Here is a 17,116-nt window from a genome sequence, read left to right as displayed (position 1 = left end):
AACAATGGCCGTTGCACAACGATACTCCCGAAAGGCGCTGCATTGACAGTGTATAAGGGAGTGACAGTGATACATGTGAGCTCGACGGACAGGGGGGAGGGGCGGGGCTAACACAGGAAATGTCATGACCAGTGGAGTGAAGAAGGAACTGATAATGAAGAGGAAGAAAGACAGAGAGAGAGAGCGTCAGTCAGCTAGACAGACAGATACAGTGTATTCAAGAGAGGAGAAAAAAAGGACGATGACAGAGGAAATAATAGAGAAATATAGAAGGAGAAGAGATGAGAAAGAACAGAGAGGAAAAAAGAGAGAGAGAGAGAGAGAGAGAGAAAGAGACAAAGAAAGGGATTTTGTATACCTAAGAAAGAAACTGAGATGATAACAAAAAAAACATGGTGGTTTCAAACACAGATTGACTGCAGGGTGCTGCAGCTCCTCATTTTTTACAGTAATGGGAACATTTCTCTTCTCTCTTCTCTCTCTCTCTCTCTCTCTCTCTCTCTTTCTCCCTCTCACAAAACACACCTTCCTCCACTAAAACTCTGTCTCTCCCCATCATCTTCGCCTCTCCCCTCACTCGGTCATCTACCACAAGGAGCTCCCTGTCCTGTCTTCGTGCTTTTCTCTCCTCCGCCCCACATTCATCATCCCCCTCTCCCCTCTCTAACTCTGACTCCATCTATGATCCCAGCGCTTGATGACATTCTGTGTACTGTAATTATCAAGGTCCAGAACACAGCACACCGGGACCCACAGTTGGAAGCCCTGTTGTTATTGCACAGCCTGAGCATGGAATCATAGATCACAGCAATACTGTGTGAAAAGCAAATGGCCAAATAAAAAGTCACCGTGTGTGTGTGTGTGTGTGTGTGTGTGTGTGTGTGTGTGTGTGTGTGTGTGTGTGTGTGTGTGTATGTATGTGTGTGTGTATGTATGTATGTGTGTGTCTGTGTGAAAAAAAATATTTTGACATTCGCACATCGCATGTTCACGCATGCTCACATCTTAGCCTGCTCTTATCAAGCGCACAGTCTGGTTTCGCTGATGCTAGGTGTCAGAACACGGGACTTTCACCTCCCCTGTCAGCACAGCTGGAAACGAACCAGACAACTTTAAATTGTTAAAGGGATAAAACGAAAAAAAGAAAAGAAAAAAAACAGAGAGCGAATTCTTTTCCTAATGGTAAGGTAAGATGCTCAGGCTCCATAAATAACAGATGTTTGGAAGAAGTGCGGTAATGATTCATGACTGCAGTGCTGGCTAGCATCAGCGCCTCTGGGAAGCGAGGAGCAAGCCCCCTGACTCTTAATAACATGGTTGTGATGTGACCTCCACGCACGGAGATAAGTCATTACCGACCATAACACCACAAGACTGGGCTTTTATTGCTGTGGGAACAAGACGACCTTATTAAAATTTTGGCCGGGATTCAAGTGTAGAGAGCACGTTTTGTTTTTGTGTCGCTCAAACAGCGTCGTTAAAAGAAGGACCCTACAACCGAGGATGCGGCACAGGGGCCACCAAAGTCTGAAGGCCCTCACAAGGGTTCTCTACAGCGTGGTCATTAACATCACAAACGCATCAATAAAGGCACTTTAAACTTTGGCCATGAACTCTAAATGCCACGCTGCTCCTCATAGCCTTGAGTTTAAAGCAGAAGGCACTGGCAATATTTCGTCAAATTAAATAACAGTCGTGTCTTAGAGCACACATTCTCTGCTCTTCATTGTAGATAAAAAACACTACTGTTTTCACGACTGATCTTGTAGGCTTTCTCCCATCTTCTTTGTCTGGGTAAAATCCTGACGAGAGAAACAGGTTAGGGACATGACATGGGGGAATGAACGAGTGTGTGAAATATAAATGTATGTGCATGAGCCCATGTGTAAGTGTATGTATGTGCATAAGGATGTGTGTGTGTGTGTGTGACGACGGCTGACAACGGCTGACACAAATGGTTGTGTCCTAAGCCTGCATCCTGATAAGACCAAGAGAAAATCGATTTCATGCAAGCTGCTGTACGGTCCTGCTCCCGATGACCAATCAGCAGCTCCGCTGAAGGGCCATGGCTATATACTGGCCAAGTAATGACTCACATAATGTCTGTTTGTGTAGTTGTGTAGTGTGTGTGTGTGTGTGTGTGTGTGTGTGTGTGTGTGTGTGTGTGTGTGTGACCGATAGAGCTTGTACAAGATGAAGTGGGGTGAGTCCCCTGTCAGAAATTAAACAAGTCAACCCCCCAGCCTGTTGATGTGGCCTTTCAGTGCCAGACCAACCCACAGCAATTCAAATCTAATGTATGGCACTTTCTCTGAGTTGGTTTACAGTATATGTGTGTAAGTGTATGTGTGTGTGGTCCCTCTCCATCCACACACACACTCCCTAAACACTGCTGTCCCACTCTGCAGCCTTGCCGCTGTAAAATGATTAATGTTACTGCCAACGGCTTAATTCCGTACCACTGTTCACGCGCTCACGCTCCAAATCTGCCTGAAAAGAGAAGCGAGAAGAAAGCGTGTTTGGCGAGGTCTCTAGCCAGGGCCCTGAAATGACAACGCAGGAGTCAAGCGTTATCCCCGCGTACACCCCATTCCATTCTTAACCAAGGAAGACGGGAGGCGCGAGGGGAGGTGGTGGGGTGAGAACAAGCACCGAAGCAGACGCTGCGGTAAACTGATAATAAATCACCTGACAGATTTGAAACTAAAGACTTTTTTGGCAGATTTCCTCACACTCCTCCCGAACCTCTGTTTAGGAAGCCATTAATTGCCTTGAGAGCTGATAAGGTATGGAACTCCGATGGCCCCATGTTTGTGCAAACATGACACACTGCTCTTCAGACCGCTAGCTACCAGGTCTAAACTCAGTGCAAAATCCACATGCACAGGATCATGGAGATATGTCACGGATATAGCAATACAAATCAAGACAATGTATGACATAACTCCGTTACAGAATTATCATCCTGTCTTTAAAAGAAACAAGAAGTTTTGTTACATCAGTCCACATACACTTGCTCATAACTGGCTATGTGTCCACATTTAGATTTAGTTCAAATTAAGCATCCATGTTGATTTGGTCAGTCTGACCTTTATCGGCCCGTAACATGCATAAATTCCATACCACTAGGCACAATGTTTACTCATCTGGCTTGCTCATCCTGAACTAAAACGTCAGTGCCCTCGGTCATGAATCGTGTTTCGTGTTTCACTCTTCAAACGGCATGGCTAAGGATGCCTCTTAATGATAACCACACCCTGCTTTTCATATTCCACTTCAGCCAAGCTCACAGCCCCCCGGGGCAAATCCTTGTCTTGTGCTTGCTTGAACCAAAATAGCAGTTTGTCTCATCCACTCCCACTGTTGCAAGAGGTTGCAGTTGCCTATTCGTACAGGACTTCACGTCATTCAAAAAAGGGCCCAGACTACATCAATGCGTCTGAACCAGTCCGGACCTCCCCACAAATACGGAAACCAGTAACACCGATCACAACTGTCTGTCTGAAGCTTGACATGCTGTAAAGATCACATCCAGCTTCAGTGCTGTCTGACTGACAGCCCTTCCTTGGGCTCTGCTGTGCGACATGTTTGCCATGAAGTGATGTGTGGTTTCCTGACAGCCCTCCGTTCAGTCTCTACCTGGTTCAGTGTGAGTGGCCACGGAGTGCAGAGCTAGGAGGAAGGCTAGCGCACATAGCCTTGTTCTGGAGTGTTTTCATGCATGACTAGGGGAAAGACGGGCAGTTTAGGTGTGTGTGTGTGTGTGTGTGTGTGTGTGTGAGTGAGTGAGTGACTGAATGGATGGGAAGTGCTTTGCAGTCCCACCAGGATCTTGCGGGGGTTTGTTGTGATTGTTGCGGCCAAAAGTGACCGAATTCGCTGTGGGAGTTCTCAAAATTTGCGGTTCAAATTGCGGTGATTTTGAGGTTTTCTCTGCAACTAATGCAGAAATGCCATGGTAATAAGAGAAAAATTGAATTTGCGTGAATTTGCTAAATCCTGGAGGGACTTGCTTTAGAGCGGGTGTACTGTGACTGTGTGACTATATGTCTGCCTGTGTGGTTCTCTATCTGCTTGGATCTCTACAGCATGCTTCCTTTCTGGAGTTTGACGCTTGACTAGGTTTGAGAAAGGTAGCCTAGATGTGTTTGTACATACGTGTTTGTTTATGCATGTGTGCTTTCTTGTGCGTGTGTGTGATTGTGAGCGTGACTAAAGGACTGTCTGCACGTGTGTGTTTTTGCTCTTTATCCAGTTGGATCTCTACGGCGTAAGGACTTTGATGCCTGTCTATAGCAGTTAGAAGGATAGCTTAGGTGTGCTTATTTATTTTCGTGTATGTGCAGACATTAGACACATGAGTAGACGCACTGTTGTCTGACTGTGTGTGTGTGTGTGTGTGTGTGTGTGTGTGTGTGTGTGTTTGTGTGTTTGTGTGTTTCTGTTCTTTATCCGGCTGTGTGTGATCTCAGAGCCTGGGCCATTATCTCTGCCCCCGCTCACGAATAATGAGGTGGCAGGAGGACACTAAACTCCGTGTTTAGCCTCCTCCTCTTCCTCCTCTTCTGCGGGGCGGACTTCAGTGTTAATGAAGCAGCTGCTTGTGACAGAGGAGCAGAAGGTGGGAATGAAGATGAAGGGAGCGCTAACGCTTCTCGCTTTCCCCCGCCACTCCACTCCTCTTCCTCCCCCTCCCCTCCCCCGCTTCCTGCTCCTCACTCGCTAAAACGGCAGCAGACGTTCTGTCCACGGCGCTCCATAGCTGACCCTCCTGATGGGATGTTAAGTACCGTGTGAAATTGCATCGCTGCCGTCTCTGCAATATTAGTTCTCATGCCCTCCTTTAATGCGAAAGAGATGAGGTGTGTGTGTGTGTGTGTGTGAGAGAATAGGCACTATCAAGTGCACATCTGTGAGTGTGTGTGTGTGTGAGAATAGGCACTGTCAAATGCATATCTGTGAGTGTGTGTGTTTTTGTGTGTGTGAGAGAGAGAAAGAGTGAGTGTGTGCGTGTGTGTGTGTGCTGCTGTGGTCTTGCAGCTGCAGTGGAAGTATGAGAGAGACAAAAGCCTGTGGTGTTGGTGAAAGGACAACAGGATAAGACTGAGAGCAAACAAGTGAAAAAAGGTCAGAAAAAGCAAAGAAAGACAGAAGGAAGGACTTTCCTCAACATTTAGTGACTCAATTTGTCAAGTGGGTCCACTAGGAAAGTTTTCCATCAGTCTCTACACCACAAGGTGGGGCTCATCTAATGTCTAATGTGCAGTGCTAGGGATGCTACTGCACAGGTTATGTATGGTGGGAAATGTTGGCACTAACACATAATACTGTCAAGCTCTTTTGGTATGGATGGATGGATGGATGGATGGAAAGAAAGAAAGAAAGAAAGAAAGAAGGAACAACAATCAAATAAACGAATGACAGATGTCTTTCTCCTCGCTGCTGTTCTAGCTCTCTCTCCTGATGTAGAGGAGGTGCAGCTGCTGGAGCAGGGGGCTTTGAGTGTGAAGAGGCTGTCCTCAGCCCTGAGCGCTCCCTGATGAGGGTGAGAGAGATGAGGCAGCCAGCAAGAAGCCTTGCCAGAAAAACTATCCATTTAGTCAGGAGGGCCATGGCTATTCCCACCCTGAGGACCCTACACTGCGAGTCTCTCACTTCAGTGCCAGGACTTAGTGACATACTCACGCACAAACAGACATAAGCCATATACAGACACTACATCTACTCTCTCTCTCTTTCTGTCTCCCCCACTGTCTCTCTCATACCCACACACAGACACACTTTCACCAATTCACCTACTCTCATCAGTCTCTCTGTCTCCCACACACACACACACACACACACACACACACACACACAGGGGGCTACCGAGATTGATTAACACAGAGAGGAGAGGAGCTTCCCTGAACAAAGGACAGAGACACTTATGAGCCATCTGCGCCGCCTCCTCCTCCCACTAGCATCCAGTACTAGTGCATCTCAGGCGGGCTGCTAGTCAGGGGCCTTTTGGCTTTTCTCACCCCGTGCCATCATTTGCATGCAATCCTGGAAATCAATGCATCACATTTCTGGATAGCGCTAGGCCCAAAGGTAAAGCCATCTGTGCACTGTGTGTGTGTGTGTGTGTGTGTGTGGTGGGGGAGGGGGTCGGAATAACAGATTCCGCGGCAGGAACACGGCGCTCTCGCATGGAAATGCTAAAACATTTTTCAGCATCTGTGGCGAGGTCGGCTTGGCAGAGCTCCCCCCTGCATATTCAAAGAGAATATCTTTGTTTTTCATTTTTTTGGGTGATGCTTCTGCGAAAAGTGAAGGATAAAACATATTGCCCCTTCTGCTAGACTTCGGTTCCTTCCCTACCCCCTTATTTGTTAGATTGAAAACACAACGAAGCTGAATCTGAGCCTGAATAATGTGAGGTGTGTGGCCTGTTATTCTGGAAGTCAGTCAAGTATTCCAGCCAGACATTTAGCACCTTTGGGCTCGAGAGCCATCTCACTTGCTGCTCAGCCAGATCAGTGTTATGTTACGCCAGCATCACTGCGATGTGTTGCACATCGCAGCTTGGCATCTTTATACCACATTTGTGCAGGTTCTTGCAGGCCATCCCTTCTATAACATCGACTGCAAAATGTCCCGTGTTGCCAATAAACTGAACCCAAACAACCTCTGGCCGAAGCCACCTTCACAATTCCCACATTCAATCAGCTGCAGTTCCACAGCTTTCATCTGCAATCACCCTCAATTCTCATTCTCAGTCCCCTCTGTCCAATTCACTGCAGCCTGGTAGTCCTCCCTGTCCATTCAGCTGCAAACTCACAATTCCACTTGTATGTTCCTTCACAAGCCTTGCCTCTATGTGCAGTCCTGCTGGGATCACGGCAGAGGAGGAGCACCTCCACTGGGAGTAGAGGAAGCCCAGTCCTGCTTCTCTATGGACACAGAGGAGTCTTTCCAAAAACCCCTTGGGTCAGACCAGGCCATGGTGGGTAGGAGAGGGGCTGTGATTATGGGAAGGTGAGAATAGGAGAGCGAGGAGTGGGACTAAACGCAGGGCCCAGGCTTGAAAACACACCGTAATGAATGCGGTGTGGAGAGGCCATTAGAGAGCAGGTGTTACTCTCCTTCCATCACAGTGCAAAAAAAACTGCTGCCCTTGGCTCCCGTTCATTGTGTGCACAGCAAGGGGTAGGCAGTGTTTTCTTTGGACTGAGCGTGGAGTGTAGAATGGCCTCGCCAGGCGGCCGTGCTGCAGAGGAAAAACAATCTGGGTTTCCGCCACAGAAACACTACTGAGGGAATGAGCGAGATGACGACCACAGCAAGCAAGGAGAAGCATATGTCTCATCAGCGAAGCACCACGGGCAACACCTCGGGACCATGATCCTCAGCCGGAGACCGGTCGACACGGCCGCATGCTGAGACTTGCCTGCTGCCGGTGCAGAGCCATCACAAGTCAGCCAGTCAGGATGGACCTGGGCAGGATCTCATCTCGAAGTGAGATCACATCAATTTACACGTGGCGCCTAAAAAAACAAAGCCTCTCCACTCCCCCACACTCACAGGTGACGACACCCCTGAATGCACTAGGGGTGAAAAAAATAAGATAAAATACAACAACCAAAAAAAAAGGGGGGGGGGGGGAGGAATGGGTAGGTAAGCTTTGGGAATGGTGCTGCGGTAGTTTAAGGTGAATTAGAGGTCTTGCATGCCATGGAGAGAATTCCGGGGGAAATAAATGGTAACTGCCCACACACGACCCAAACAATCTGTCACGTTCACAGTCCGCCCCACCGCAGAGTGTTCTCTGGCATGGGGACCGCCTCACCGGCACGACAGCAAAGTAGCACAAGAAATGCTGAGCTCGCATCAGCCCTGGCTGCATGGAACCATACCCTGGCATTGGGAACAGTTAACCGAGAAAATCTCACCAACACAACAATAGTGTTGCCATAAACCTTACAGGCTTTTCCTTCAAAGTAATACACACACAAATAAAATCAATCTTTGAAAAGTATCTAAAATGAGTGAAATGTTCAGGTATGTACATCTCTCAGTCACAGCACCAATAGGACAGCGCAAACTCACATCCCTTCATGAGTTGTTCTATTCACACGCTAAATACTTCAACAATACCTGTGGTTTTGGGGGAGATAGACCATGCAGCAGAAAACCCAATGTAAACAAAATTTCACCCAGGTCCAAGTATAATTCCTTTATTTTGAGGCAAGCCCTGTCATTTGGAATTAGATGATAAAAGATATGGAATTCCATCGTGTAAATGGATATATGGAGAGAACTTGAGTATTGCTTTCTTACCACACTTTTAAATTCCAAGGACAATTAGACGTAATATACTATAGATCTAGAACTTGATGAACTACTAACTTAATACCTGAGGAGGAACTGGATGAGTAGGTTTCAATATTTCTAACCATCACACTAGGATATTTGCGTGTTGTATAGGCTAATAACGTTTTTAGCTTGCTATGCTGTTGATTAGCCCATAATTTGGCTAAGTAGATAACTTATCTAAGCTCTGCAACTCAAGTGACTGGTACACAAAGGCTAAAGTAAAAAAAAACCTACTCTCTCCAAAGTGGTACAATTCACACATGTTTAGAGTAGACTGTGGATTATTTTATCATGGTCAAGTTCTTAAAAAAGAAAAGAAAAAGAAAAACTCTTGTTTGTAGTATATCATATTGCAGCTAGTATCGAACAGGGGAACTGATTTTCTACATGCAGAAGGTTTCTCTCTCTCTCTCTCTCTTTCTTTCTCTCTCTCTCTTAATTGTCATGAGTACATCCCCTTGTATGGCTATAAAAACATAACATCATAAAACATGCGCTTTGCCTGTTATCTTACAGAGACATTCCGAATAGACTCTCTAAATAGTTTAAGATGTTGGCACAGCAAATCATGAAAATATTTGAGATGCTACTCTACCTTACATCCTGCAGCCAGCAAAGTCAGACCAAAGCAACTCCTTTTCAAAACATGATCTAACTTCTTTTATCTTCAATTATCTTCATAATAATTCCTGTTCTATGGACTGACAATTTGTATTCTTCATTTTTATGTTCAATCCATTGTGTATTATTCTCTGAATTTATCCATTACATGTTTGGATTTGGACTCCACATTTTCAATAAACTGTAAAAAGGCCTTTATTCCCTCGTTTTCTTACAATTCACACTTACTTTGCAAAATGAATGTGTCGGTCGCAGACAGGGTCACAATGACGTTCCAGACTGACAGGCCATTACCTTTGATAGAGGAGAGTAGGGACTTCCCTAATACCAACACCTATCTAATCCATATACATGATATATGCCATGAAATAAACAGTGTCCATCCAAATGTATAGAAGTTTAGTAACCAAACTCCATGAAACAGATGGAGGGTTTAAATAATTATATATAGCGGACACATGTGTCAACCATGTTCAAAGCTCAAAAGTCTTCACCTCAGACACTAAGTATGTCTTTTTCTTTTACAATATCTCAGCACCTCTGAAAATAGTTTTTTGGAAACTGTGTGTTTACAGTTGAATTAACCAAAATCTATAATGACATTCTTACTGCTTTCAGATTATTGTTGTGCTAAATAATAACATGTAGCACTTTGGGATCAATGTTTTTAGACGGAGGGAAATAAAACATAAAAATATCACGGGAAAACAAACTACCACAAGGGTGCCGTACAGGTTGTTCAGCATGCTCTCCCTTCAACTTGTAGACCACTAAGCTCAATGGAAACAATGAATTTCTTCCTTTTTCTGTGCTTTTCACACCAGATGCACCATCCAGGAGCCCCTGGATCACAGCACACCTGTTCTCTCTCCTCGTTGACAGGCACGTCACGTTGGAGGCGAGTGCGTCGCCGACTCTCCTGCAGGCCGTTCCAGAACATTACATTAGAGTCCCACAAGCCTGCGGGAGAGCGCTGATATTATTGCTGTTGTCGTACACGGGCCCCAGCCTCCCTTTAGAAACGGACGAGAGGTGGACTTGTGCTGAATTCTAAAGTCTGCACCGAGTCAATCCAGCTTTCACGGCCAGGTAGAAATGACAGATGATTGCTACTTTCAACCGAATCCAATTTCCTGATATTGATGGAAACCTCCAGATTAATCACAATGAGCCAGCCCCCACATATAGACACGCAGACAGACAGACATACAGACACACACACACATATAGGTGTATCTTTCCCGGATCCCATCCTATCCCCTGTCCATGACAAAATTGCTGTCCTTCGCCAAAACACCAGCGGTTCAAACGGGGAGAAGGGGTGGGGGACTTTCTTTTTTGAAGCCAGGCAATCTACTTATCTCCCGCTAGCAGATTTCATTATGCTTTCAAAAACAGCCCTATTTAAGGACAGCTGACGCTACACGCTACACGGCACAGATGAAAAGTATTTATAATAAAAGAAAAGATGAATTCAGAGGCCATTCGGGGACACAGAGTTATAATGTAATGGGGATGGACTGAAAGTATAAAGTGAAGGAGGAGAGCACTGCTATTGACGCTGAAGACACCAATGAGGAGTGAGTGGAGCTACTACTGGTTATGACCTTGGATGGCAGTTATTTATTGACGAACCCAGTGAGTCAGAGGACTCATAGGATGGGGCCTATAAGGTTACAGGCTCTGCTTTGCAACGCACACATTTGCATGTCCACAAGTCCTCCAGCAGAATGTTCTAGAAAACACATAACAAGATGATTTAGCGTGAAAAGCAAATGATGCAGATGGAGTGAATCAAATGCGCGTCATGAAAAAAAAAGAACATTTGAATGCGTATATTTAGGGAAACGCTCAAGAGGACGCTCCAATTTCAAAGGACATTTCCTGCGATAATAAAACTGGTAATAAAATAAAAATAAAAGCGAGTGGGAATGAATTGGAACGGTCACGAAAATCAAATGAAGTTCGGCGTCTCTCGATTGGACATGGTCAGCGGCGGAGTTGCGCGGCCGTCATGCCCACCTGTAACGATGGCCTATTTAATGGCGCTCGTAAAAACAGATTCAATTACCCCTCCCGGGCGTCACAGACTGAGATGCACAGGGCTGGGCACAGCCAGAGTCCCAGAGTTTGTGATCGCCATAGAGATGATATGAACAGACTGTCAGGGGGAGCCATGGTGAAAAAAAAATCATTTTCTCAAGGTTACAGGCACAGAGGAAGGGTCAGATAGACTGCCTTTTAACAAAGCATTAATAACCTGTTTTTTAATGATAGCACAGTACTATCTTGAGGCAAACCCTATTTTATTTCACTGCAATGTGGATTTCTAATTAAGTTATTGTGTTTGGTTTAATCTCCAATCTGAAAAATTGGAAAATGAATGATAACAATGTGAGTTGTGTTTTGCAGACATCTGATACGAACGCAGGTGAGGAGTGTCTGCCACTGGTTTAAAGTGCATGAAACCGGAATATAATAAGAAGGAACGTACGTAGCTTAATATCAACGCACCTACTGCAAAAAATGTCACTGTTGCCATGGGTCCATGAGACATCATCTTGTGACACGGTTTTCCCTGGGCAAACATGCTCACATGTTGATCTTACACATTAAGCAGTGTGAAAGTTTAACACGTTTTTTTTTTTCCTGCCTGCGTAAAATCTAAAAAGTTTCAGCTGAGGCGTAACTAACACTGGAATGAATGTGTCAAGTGCCCACAGCAGCACTAATCGAATGAAGGCTTCAGAGAGCTGCAATCTCCGTAGGAGACTTAGTCGCCTCTTTGAGAGAGAGAGAGAGAGAGAGAGAGTGCAGAGAGCAGAGGATGAAATCGTTGCTGTGACTCGCCTGGAAGCACTCTGTTCTCAAAACAAAGTCGGCGCACACCGATCAAAGATCGAGCAAAGTCATGGTTTCTGGTCAGAGGGTCAACTGGGGTTCTCGTGAGAAGTGTTTTGACAAGCTGGTCTCTCGAGATGGATGAGGTCATTTGTTGGCTGGAAATAAACCCATGTGAACATATGGGCTAGGACATTGCAAACCTGCCTCTTTAAGACATAACAGTTGCAGATTAGCAGATTAGCACAAAGAAACTAATTTGAAAATTGGTAGTATTTTCAAACAATAGCTCTATTGGCTATACACCTTTCAACGATCAGACCCTATTTTTCAAAGCTGGTCATCTCCAGCCTTTGTTTTGCGAAATTCAAAACAGGTCTACACCCTGTTTCCTTCAAAGCAACACCACTTCTGTGAAACTTCGAAAAAGCACTGAGGGCCAACTCTCATTTAAAGTCATCCTCTAGATGTTAAAAAATGCTACAGCTGGGGGGGGGGGGGCACTGTGGCACGAGCAAATAAGCCCCCCATTTACGGGCTACAATGCCCGCGGGGGACACAGGTTCGATTCCGGCCTGCTGTCGTTTCCCAATCCTCTCCCCACCTCTTCACTCCTCCTCCCTTCCTGTCCAAAATACTTCACTATCCTATCCAAATAAAGGCTATAAAGCTCATAAATAAATCTAAAAGAAAAATAAATAAATAAATGCTACAGCTGTGTGCACCCCCAGTCCATGGGCACATCTATGTGAATCACAAAGGGTTTCATTCTATCAATGTTCAAGCGATCTGTGATGCAAATTGTGAGGTGACTCATGTGTTCACTCACTATCCTGGCTTTACACACAACTCTTTCATTTTGGCAAATCCAGGTGTTCCCACAGCCTTCGAGGGTATTGTGCCTTTGGGTGGGGTGGCTGATAGGAGACAATGGCTATCCGTTACACACCTTGCTTATCACACCATACATTAAGCCAGCGACTCAGCGGTAATTGCAACTGTCAGTGCCTTCTTCGTGGCATGTTGTGTTTTACATAATACTGGCATGGGTCGTGGATGGCAAAACAGTTCAGGGGACACTTTAGCTAGAGTACTGCAAAGGAAGCCCAGACTGTATGTACCAGCAGCTGGGCAGACTGCTCACATCGAAGGAGGAACCAGTTAGCAGAACAATCAAGTCGTTTCCTTGGTAAGCATATTTTGTTTATTCCTATTAGTAAGGTAAACAAAACACAAACCACACATTTAATACGGAGACTTGCTTGAAATTAATTTCTTCTGGCGGTCCCAAAAATTATTTCATGTTGAGCATGAACCTTCTTGGTGTAAACTGCTCCATTCGCGACCACAAATTAGTTGTTTGCTGTACTGTAGAGCAATTACTGGCCTCTGTGTGAATGTTAATAAGGTATGGTCAAATCATTGTGATTGGCTGAACAAAAATGACTTCATTGCCACACCCACTAATTACTCAAAGCATTTATGTTTGATTGTGTCCTGCCCTGTTTCATCCACTTCACACCCACCCGCTGTGCTCACAGATGGAAATAGTCCCTAACACGTCCTCTCTTCACAACCAGAAATGAGCCTTTGTCACTTGAAACTTGGACTATACCTCCTGGTCTCATTTACTACATCTCCTGACACACACACACACACACACACACACACACACACACACACACACACACACACACACACACACACACACACACACACACACACACACACACACCTGTCCTTTTCAAAGAGCGTAAGCCAGTGGGTGCTGTCCCACTTCCATCGTACTTTCTCACACCAGACAAGCAGCGCCTGTCTTGCTGCCTGAGCTCTTGACGGGGAGACATTTCACACAGGTCATTAAAGAGCACAAGGCCCCTCAAATGAATATCCACTCGTCCTCCTCGTCCTCCGCCTCCCTGTACTCCTCTTTTTCACTGCTCAGTCTCTCCGCCAGGACTGTTAAGGGCAGAGCTGGTCTGTTCTTGGATGGAACTGGGGACAGGCCAGGTTAGAGTGGCTTGCGGGCCCACGGCCTGGCAGAGTGCCACAGAGAGTGAGAAAGAGTGAGAGAGAGAGAGAGAAAGATAGATAGATATAGAGAGAGAGAGAGAAAGATAGATAGATAGAGAGAAGCCATAGAAGCTGTGGGGCAGTCAGAGAGAGAGAGACAGAGAGAGAAAGAGAGGAAGGAGAGGAAAGAAGGGAGGCCTAACAATGGAAAAAGGAGCAATTAGAAGGCAAATCCCATAGAAGTGAGCGAGTGAATGAGTGAGTGCCGGGGGCTTGGTGATTAGATTCCTTGTGACGATTACCCCAAATTTCCCCTCTCAACGCGCTCAGCCAAGAGCAGGCATTACGACAACAAAAGAGCTCTTCTGCTCCAGCTCGCGCAACACCGCAGGCCCCGTCACATATAAATGCACTTAACACAGCGCTATGCTAACAAGAGTAAATAAATAAAAGATCTCTCTCTCTCTCTTTCTCTTCCTCCCTGTCTTCCTCAAGTTCTTCACTTTCTTTCCTCCTTAGCCTGCCTTACTCGGACCCTCGTTTGGATCAATTATTTGTTCTTTATAAAACAATTGGGTTCTATTGAATTATTTAGCTGTTTCTGATCGGACGAGAGACGTTCCATGAGTTGGAATATCCCAGGACATCCCAACTCGGACTTTTCACAGCTAATAATAAATCACTCCGCGATGAAACATTCTATAGCACGTTGATACAATTAAGCGATAACCGTTAATTCAAAGTTCTTATAATTCCAAAAGACGTTGACAATGGAACTATTTTTTTGTTGCGGAGAAACAATGGCGAAATAAACATTTTTTAATCAATAACTTCGTGTTTAAATGTAAATTGGTTGACTATAAAATTGTTTTATAAAAGCAATATAGTACTCGTGCGAGTGGGGCCTCCGGCCTCGTGGCTACGGCCCGAACACCACCCGTGGGAATATCCCTTACCTACCCCACTCGCACTCGTACTATATTGCTTAAATATCACCTCTGTTTGTATAATCTGTCTCAATCCCTTTTAAAGTAGCTCTGCCTCTCCACCGTCTCCTCTGTCTGTCTCTCTATCCACTGCTAGTGCTTTTATAATCACAGAGGCACAATCAACAGGCAGAAACTGCCTTGTAATGAAGAGTTGTCATAGAAACGGCTGCTGGGGTAATATCTGCTCACACAATCGGGGTCTGGACCTCAACATATTCAATGTATATTTGTCCAACACCTTTTCCCTCCTCAGTTTTTAACACAAACAATGCGGCCCGGGTCCTCGCGAGAACACAGTTGCGTTTGCGCTGCCCTCCTCGATTCGCTCGGTCAGAGCAAGCATACACCGCACAGTATAGCAGCTCAAGGAAGTGAAACGGCGAGCCCAAAGCATCATGGGTATGCAGATATTTCCTGCTCTCCCGCCGACCCACGCGGCGCTAATGGCGGAATCGGTGTTGTGTCAGCGGGGCCTGGTGGTTATTGGAGGCAGGAAGAGAAACTGACTGCCTAATCATCATCATCAACCCCCGGGGTCGAAGCCACGCTGGCAGCCAGAAAACAACAAACAAGTCTCAAGTTGGGCTCGGCAGGTAAAAGTCATCAGCGCTCCTGATTACGACCTGGCATGAGTGCTGGCATAGGAGCAACTCATGTCAGCACCTGGACTGTCTGTTCAGAAGTCAATGCAGCTTTAATGTATGCGTGTCTTTTTCATTTTCTTCATTAGCTAGACACTTTGACCCATGACTCGGAGGTATTGAACCCATGACTTCTGTTAGCATTCTGCTTCACCAAATGAACTACAGGGACATAAATGCACTCAATGCATTTACATGTGCGTATATGAGCCTCTGACAGTTATTACACAGTCCTGGCTCTGTAAAGGAGAAAACAAACAAAGTGCCTCAAACTGAGCTATACACTAATTTCAGCAAATCGACATTTTGCGTCACAACTACGGAAGGAAGTGGGGGTAATTCGATTATCTATAGAGCTCAAAAATCAACAACCTTTTGCCAAAGTTGCAGCCTGTACATTTTAAATCAATATTTACATAATTAATGTACTCATCAAAACACCTGTAACATCAACACCAGCACCGGCTAACTGTTGTAGTTTGTTAATAATTTATCATCACTTTCTCCTCCTCCTCTCTCTCTTCCTCTCTCCCACAGCCCACAGCCACTAAGAGGCTAACACTTAGTATACTGAAATAGCAACGCTATTGTTAACTCATAGCACAATGTGAGTCATACAGGCATATAGCTCATGGGTATAGAAACTTATGTCATGATATCCATATGATGATATTCATGTGAACTATAGTCTCAAAGTATAAAGTATTTTTAAACCACCCAAATTATAAATCAGCAACCCTCTCAGTCCTAGACGTAGGGGTAGTCGATGTCGCTGTTTGCTAGTTTAAGTATGGTGACACAAAAATATTGATGCTTTTCGGGGATTTTTTGTTTGTTGAATCCAGGAACAAGATGTGGTGATCACTATTAGATAGTTCAAGCTACGCTTCCGGTCCCTGCCTTAAAGCACTGAATTAGTTTCTTTTGCGGGAAAGCTTGCCTAAGGTCATGACCCCTGCAATATAATTTCATTTCTGGGTCTCCATTAAGACTGGGCCCGGGTGCGTCTGTATCCCCTGCACCCCGTATAGCACCCTGGACCTGGATGAATTGCTTGGTACTATGCGACAGCTTTTATTTGAAACAGTCCCCTTTGCTGAATACTGCATGCGAAGGTCAGAGGCTGAAACGGATTATTCATTACCCATTTAATGATACCGTCCCTGCTGGAAGAAGGAGGGCTTCAAGGGGGAGAGTTCGGTCAGATCCAGATCCAGATCCAGCTGTGGATGTCTGCGGTTTTGTATGTTCCAAACACACACACACACACACACACACACACACACACAAACACACATACAAGCACAAACACACACACTAGGGATGGGCATTCGATTAAATTGTCTTAATCGATCGTCGGGAGAATTAACGATCGATTTTCGATTAATCATTAATATTTTTATATTAAAATTCACTATTTATAGGCTATATTAAAATGCAGTGAAAATAGAAAAAACACAGCGTGTTTCCTCATTGAGATCTTTATTACAAGATGAACAACTCTTGTGGCAGTTAAACTTACAAGATGGACAACTCTTGTGGCAGTTAAACGGGATCCGTTCAATGGTTACACTTGAAAATATGCGCTGCTGTACTCTTAAGCAGCGGAGCCGACAGCTAGAAGCCGGTGCTCATAAACACAACTGACCTTCGTTT

At 45.2% G+C, this 17,116-nt stretch overlaps 1 protein-coding gene across 4 annotated transcripts in view; it reads right to left on the bottom strand.

Moving 5' to 3' along the window:
* The window catches only part of acot7 (acyl-CoA thioesterase 7), a 69,368-nt gene that overhangs the window by 21,582 nt on the left and 30,670 nt on the right, over nt 1-17,116 (bottom strand). The window lies entirely within an intron of this gene.

Source organism: Clupea harengus, chromosome 4, assembly GCF_900700415.2.
Source record: "Clupea harengus chromosome 4, Ch_v2.0.2, whole genome shotgun sequence".
Lineage (NCBI taxonomy): Eukaryota > Metazoa > Chordata > Actinopteri > Clupeiformes > Clupeidae > Clupea > Clupea harengus.
Note: the sequence above shows the minus strand (reverse complement) of the source record. Positions and strands in the feature narration are given on the sequence as shown.